At 39.9% G+C, this 7,592-nt stretch overlaps 1 pseudogene; it reads right to left on the bottom strand.

Annotated features, from left to right (window-relative positions):
• Positions 1–508: 508 nt before the first annotated feature.
• On the bottom strand, positions 509–626 carry LOC118613091 (annotated as a pseudogene).
• Positions 627–7,592: the final 6,966 nt, after the last annotated feature.

The raw sequence follows: 7,592 nt of genomic DNA, 5'->3' as shown, positions 1-7,592 counted from the left end.
CTTCTGATTTATTTCTAGATTTCTGTCTTCGATATCACTGATCCTTTCCTCCATTGGGTTGACTTTATTTCCCAAGCTTGCTATTTCATTTTTCAACTCTTGCAGTGTTTCGTTTTGTTTTGTTTTTAATTTCCAGAAGATTTATTCTGTCCTTTTTGAGGATTTCAATCTTCTTGCTAAATAACTCATTCTGCTCATTAGTCGTTTTTTTTTTTTCAATTCCTGAAATTGTTGATATGACTCATTTTGGATCTGAGTTTTTTCAGAAGTACCATCCTGAATTCTCTGTCATTTAGTTGCATATTTCTATGTCTGTAAGCTCATTTTCTGGAGATTTTTCTCTTTCTTTCCGAGATGCCTTGTCACCTTTTGTTCATGGTGTTTAATGGACTATTTCTCCACCTAGGCATTAATGGAAATGTATTTTTTTTCCCAGAAAGGTTTATTATATAAAGGTCTCTCTTTAGCCTGTTGCAAAGAAGGTGATTTTAATTTTTTTTCTTTTTTATGCCTACAGCACCTGGTCTTCCTAGGTGGTCTCCCATCTAAGTACTAACCAGGCCCAACCCTGCTTAGCTTCCAAGATGAGATGAGATCAGGCTTGTTCAGGTAGCATGGCTGCAGGCTAAAAAGGTACTTTTCTTTTGGTTTCCAGTAGGTGGCATCTAAGCCCCTTGGGTTCCTGCTTTATATAAAGCCTTAATAATGCCTTTTTAAAAACAGATGTTTAATCGTACTCATTACTCTCAGTCTCAGTCCATCAGTATAAGCAACAATTTCGGTAGCGTTTGCTCAGATTCCCTTGGGCTTGGTGGTGTTCGCTCTCAGAGGGTATGGCGGGAGGGGCCCTCTGGGTTAGGGGTTGGGGCTGCAGCTCAGCCTCAGTTTTGCAACTGCGGCTGGTAAAAATCAACTGTTGTTTCTCTGCCATCCCACTTCTCTGCTTTTTGTCCTGATGACTAGGCCCTGCAGGCAGCCACGTGGAGCTTACGGCACTCCCAGGCAGGGCTGTTCAGGGAACTCGCCTCACCTTCTCCCCTCCTCCCTCCTCCTACAGGTAGCTCCAGCAGCTGCAAGAAGCAGCTTCTTTATTTCTCCCAGTCCACCACTCAACATCCAGCGTCCTGACCTATGATAGCTCTTATGTGTAGATACCACACTCAGATGTGCTGGTGTGCAGTTCGGGTGTTTTTTGTTGAGTTTTAGATGTTCAGCTTATTGTTATTTCAAGGGGAGAGATCTGGGGATGTTTCTCACTTTGCCATGTTTCTCCAAACTCTCCACCATTATTTTTTAAAAAAGCTGTTCAACATCTTGGTTTTCTTCAGTTACGCAGATCAGATAGACCCTTAATAGTGTCCCTTATGCTCCTTAAATTATTTTTATAGACTTGGCGTCTCATCTCTTGCCATTCTGATTGCGTGTCCTTGGCTTTCTCATCCTCTAGATAGGGCATTTGATCCTTTTCTTTATTCGCTCTATTTATTCCTATGTTTATTCCATTCAATATACTTCTCATCTCAGATAATGTGTTCTTCATTTCACACTGGTTCCCTTTTATAATTTCCATTTCTATTTTTATGTTTTTATCTCTTTGTTGGAGTTCTCACTGAATTTGACCAGAAGCTCATTGAGCATCTTTATAACTAGTGTTTTGAACTTTGCATCTGTTAGATTACTTGACTCCATTCTAACTGGATCTCTGTTCATATGATTTCTGCTTCTTTGTCTTCCCATTTCGGCTGTCTTTCCGTGTCTGTTTCTATGTACTAAGCAAAGCTCCTAAGTCTCCTGGCCTTATTAGTGTGGATTTGTGAAGTAGGTGTTCAGTGGACAGTCTTGAGAGAAGTTCAGCTATGGGTCAAATTTAGCTCAAGCCTCCACCCCTCTGGGGTCACCTGTTGAGATTCAGCAAGCCATCCACAGATGCTGTGCTTATAGTTGCCTCAAAAGGCCACACCAGAAACCAAGGCCAGCTGCCTCCAGTGTGAATCTAGGCACTGCTCAACAAGGAGCATCTGACTTGCTGAGGATACACCTGAATGTGGCTTGGGTTGGGCTGTGAATTGGAGGAGGTGGAGTTTCAGGGAATCCTCTGGGCAGAGCAACCTCTGTTATCCAGTTTGGTGACATCGGGGCTATGGCGGCACTGCGTCCTGAGCCATGGTGGGGGGAGGGTACAACAGGGAACGATGGATACCTCCGGCACTTGCGTATGGAGCGAGTCTCGCCTCAGCCCTCACTCCAACAATGTCTCCCTGTGAGTCTCTGGTGCCCCCCGCTGCGTGCAACCAAATGGGCACTGGAGCTCAGAGTGAGAAGGTTTGTCACCCCAAAAATCCACTCACAGACATGGCACTTTTAAGAGGCAGCTGCCACTGCCACACCCTCCATCTCACTCAGCCACTTGAGACTGGGAAGCCCCGCGTCCTTGGCCTGTCCTACCTTCTGCCATTGCAGGGTGATTTCTTGGATTTCTCCCCAGTTGTATGACTTGTTCCTCTAGATCCTGGGTGGTTTTTCCTTGTTGCTGCTCCTTGTTTTCCATTACAATTTTGATTTGGTCACCAAAGGGATGAACAGAGCCTCTGTCATCTACGCCATTTTCCCCCCAATGAACTTGGTTGCATTTTTATACACCAATGATGTACTGCAAGCTTTTGTCACCATTAGAGGTGATCTAAGTCCCTTGTTGCCCCATTGGCACTGGGAGCCTTGGTCCTTTCCACAAATGCAGTAAAGAATTACAGATTAGTGAAGATTAGGAAAAGTAGATTTATTGAAGTATGTTTCAAGAAAGAAACGGGCTACACCAAAGAGGGCTGTGGCCTCTGGACTTTTTAAGAAAATAACTACATGCTATTTACTAGAGACACATCTAAAACAGGATGTTTAAGTCACAATTAAAAGAATGGAAATTAACAAACACTTTTAAATAGTTCATGAGTAAAAAATCATTTTCAGAAAAATAAAAGAACAATAGCATAAAGATTATATATCGAAATTTGTTGTATACAGCTAAAGAAGTACTTAGCCTTAAATAGTTATCAAAAGAAAGTAAACAGACTAACAGTGAGTTAAACATTCATTATAAGAATTTGGGAAAAATAGCAAAATAAACTAAAAAAAAATAGAAGGAAGAAAATAAAGATAAGAATGGAAATATAATGTAAACTCATAATAGAGATAAAATGAAAATGGCTAAAAAAATTGAAAGTTGATATGAAATTGATCAAGAGAAAAGTGGTGACATAAATGATATTATGAATGGAATGGTATATAACTATAAATGCTTCAGACATTAAAATATAGCCAACAATTTAATACCAACAAGTTAAAAGAGTTAAATGAAGTAGACAATGTCCAGAGAATATAACTTACCAAAATTGACTTAAGAAGAAATAGAGAGACTTCTGGTCAAGATGGCAAAGTAGGTAAATGCTGTGCTTACCTCCCTTCATGATCACATCAAACTTACAACTAAACTAAACCATCATTGAGAATTGCCTGAAGTCTAACTGAACAGAAATCCTAAAACTAAGGCCACACAGAAGAAGCCACCTTGAGACTGGTATGAGAGGTGGAGATGCGGAACAGGCTGGTCCCACACCCATATGTGGCAGTTAAAAATTGGAAAGAATATCTTGGTTGTGGAGGTCCTACCAGAGGAGTGAGGGGTCCCAGCCCCACAACAGGCTCCCCAGCTTAGGGTTCCAGTGCTGGAAAGAGAAGTCCTCACAACTTCTGGCTATGAAAACCAGTGGAGATTTGGCTAAGTGAGACAAAGGGCTGCTGCAAGAGTCTCAGGCATTTCTCTAAAAGGGCCCGCACACAGACTTACTCACAGACAGCCTCCTTCACTCTGAGCTCCCGCCCTGGAGCAGCAGCTCAAAAGGTACCAGCAATATATGAGGAGGAACTGAGTTGTCTAGCTTCAGGAGAAGGGCTGGAACTTTCTCCCAGAGAGAAGTGCTGGCAGAATATATTGTTTCTTTGTTGAGCCTTCCCCTTTCCCAGTGTGCAGACACAGGTGACTACCATACCTGAGTCTCCATCAACCTAGCTAACACTGATCACTCTGCCCTGGTGATTCTGAGACCCTGCCCCACCAAACTTGTGGGCCCACTCAAGCTGCTTCCAGTGGCTTTTCTATGCAAATGCCTTGTGGCACATGCTGTGGACTTTCCTAAAATCTCTCAAAGAGTCACAAAACCCAAACAAGCAGCATCTGGCTTCGGCATGCCCCGTACCTCTTGCAAAGAAGCCTAAAGCCTGCACTAGTGGCAGTCAGCTTCGGTTTGTGGCTTGGCCTCTCAAGTACCTCCAAGCCCAGATGGGTGGCAGCTATCTGTGGGTTGCCTGGTGGCTCATTCCAGGTGGCCTCTGGTAGGGCACAGGCTGCAGCTGAACTAGGCCTGTGATGGGGCCCCTAACAGGAGTTCCCAGGACTGGCACACCTGTTATCTGGCTTCTGACCAAGCCAGAGCACCACCTGGTCACTTCCACAGATAGCATACCTAGAGGGCAGATGAGGCAGGCACCAGGCCCTGCTAAAGCTAATCCAGCCATGTGGAGTCAGCCCCTGCACAACAGCTCCTCCACCTAGTCATGTCCAGTGCTCACAAACAATCAACCTGAAAGTCATTCCTTCCCATTGATGTGCAAACAGCAATCAAGGCTCAACTACAACAGGAGGGCACACCCAGCTCATACAAGAGACACACCAGGAGCACTCAGCTCAGATGACCAAGGAAACTGTGCCACTGGGCCCTACAGGACAGCTACTATATAAGGCCACTCTACAAAGACCAGGAGACATGGCAGCTCTATCTAATACAGAGAAACAAAGACAGGGAAACAGCCAAAATGGGGAGACAAAGAAACATGTTCCAAATGAAAGAACAGAACTAAGCTCCAGAAAAAGAACTAAACAAAATGGAATCGAGCAATCTACCAGATGCAGAGTTTGATTATAAGGATTACAAGGTAACTGGTTATAAGGATGCTCAAGGAACTGAGGGAAAGAGTAGATAAACTTAATGAGAACTTTAACAAATAGAAAGAAAACATGAAAAAGAACCAGTCAGAAATTAAAAACACAATAACTGAAATGAAGACTACATTAGAGGGAATCAACAGTAGATTAGATGAAGCAGAGGATTGAATCAATGATTCAGAACATAAGGTAGCAGAAAACAAGCAACAAGAATAAAGAACACACACACACACACACACACGAATAGTTTAAGGGGCCCCTGGGACAATATCAAGCATAGCAACATTTGCATTATAGGGTCTAAAGAAAAAAGAAAAAAGAGAACAAGAAATTGAAAACGTATCTGAAGAAATAATGACAAGATCTTCCCTAACCTAGTGAAGGAAGTAGACATACAAACCCAGGAAGCACAGAGAGTCCCAAAGAAAATGAATCCAAAGAAGCCCACACTAAGGCACATTAAAATGCTAAAGGTTAATGACAAAGAAAGAATCTTAAAAGCAGCAAGAGAAGAGCGATTAATTAACTACAAGGTAAGCAATTATTTAACTGTCAGCTGATTTCTCAACAGAAACTTTGCAGGCCAGCAGGGATTGGAAGGAAATATTCAAAGTGGTAACAAGAAAGGATCTGCAACCAAGATTACTCTTCCCAGGAAAGCTATCATTTAGAATTGAGGGACAGATAAAGTGCTTCTCAGATGAGAAAAAACTAAAGGAGTTCATCAACGCCACACTAGGATTACAAGAAATGTTAGAGGGACTTCTTAAAGAAGAAGAAAAAAAGATAAAAAATATTAATAATAAAATGGCAATAATACATATTGATCAACAATTACTTTAAATGTAAATGGATTAAATGCATCAATCAAAAGATAGGGTGGCTGAATGAATAAGAAAACATATGCCGCCTATGAGAGACTCACTTCAGATCAAAAGACACATATAGACTGAAAGTAAAGGGAGAGAAACAAGATATTTTATAAAAATGAAAACAAAAACAAAAAGCTAGGGTAGTGACACTTACATCAGATGAAATAGACTTTAAAACAAAGACTATTATAAAAGACAAAGAAGGACCCAGTAACACCACTTCTGGGTATTTATCTGAAGAAACTCAAAACACTACTTTGAAAGGATATTGTATCCATGTGTTCACTGTAGCATGATTTACAATATCCAGGATATGTAGGCAACTTGAGTGTCCATCAATGAATGAATGGATAAAGAAAGGGTGGTACATATATACAGTGGAATATTACTCAGCCATAAAAGTGAAATCTTGCTGCTGTCTGCAACATGGGTGGACCTAGAGGGTTTGTGATGAATCAGATAAGGAAAGACAAATGCCTTATATCTGACTTACATATGGAATCTAAAGAACAAAATAAAACAGAAACAAACTCAGAGATACAGAGAAGAATTTGATGGTAGCCAGATGGGAGCAGAGTTAAGGGGTGGGTAGAAAGGGAGAAGAGATTAAGAAGTACAAATTGGTAGCTACAAAATAGTTATGGGGATGTAAAGTATAGCATAAGGAATATAGTCAATAATATTATAATAACTCTGCATGGTGTCGGATGGGTACTAGATTTATCAGGATGATCACTTTGTAAGTTCTATAAATGTCTAATCACTATGTCGTAACATGAAACTAATATACTATTGTATACCAACTGTAATTAAAAAATAAAAACATCCTATAAAAAGTAGACAATTTACATTATAATTATTTAAAAAACAGTAATTTCAAATCTTTGAATGAAGAAAACTCAAGTCTATGATGGTTTTACCAGGAAGTTCTACCAACATTCAAGGGATAATCCCACACTTAAACTATTTTAAAGTATAAAATAAGTAAATTCTCTAACTCATTTTGTAAGTCTAATATAACTAGAACATCAAAACATGACAGGAGAAGTATAAGAAAGGAAATTCATAAACGAATTTTACTTAGGAACATAGATGAAATATTCTAAGTAAAAGCAATATTTGATCACCTCACACTAAAACATACTTCCGGTGGATTAAAGGTTCTAATTATATAATATAAAGCCATGAGAAGTCTAGGAAAAAATATGAAAAATTTTATCCTTAAACATGTCAGAGAATCAGAATCTAATAGGAAAATAATGTTAGATTTAACTATATAAAGTTTTAAAATTCTGTAGAATAAATGATATCATAGATAAAATTAAAAGATGATTATCTAACCAGTCGAAAAATGGTTACAAAAAAGCCTTCTATGTATCAGTGAGAAAAATAAAATCAATTAAAAAATATGAACAGGCAATTTAAGAAATATAAATAAACAATAGAGTATAAATAAACAATAGACAATTCTTGGTAGACTGCAAAGCTTAATACAGTTAGTCGACCCTTAAATAACAAAGGTTAAACTCCATAAGCCCACTTATACGAAGATTTTTTTCCCCCAAAATATACATTCAGCCCTCCATATCCCCGGATCCATGGATTAAACCAACTTGATGGAAAGCAGTATTTTCCACCTGCGGTTGCGAGTCACTTATTCAGAGGGCCGACTTAAGTTATACTTGTGTTTTCAGCTGTGGGGCAGGGGTCAACACTCCTAATCC

This window comes from Rousettus aegyptiacus, unplaced genomic scaffold (assembly GCF_014176215.1).
Source record: "Rousettus aegyptiacus isolate mRouAeg1 unplaced genomic scaffold, mRouAeg1.p scaffold_m13_p_17, whole genome shotgun sequence".
In the NCBI taxonomy this organism is placed as follows: Eukaryota; Metazoa; Chordata; class Mammalia; order Chiroptera; family Pteropodidae; genus Rousettus; species Rousettus aegyptiacus.
Note: the sequence above shows the minus strand (reverse complement) of the source record. Positions and strands in the feature narration are given on the sequence as shown.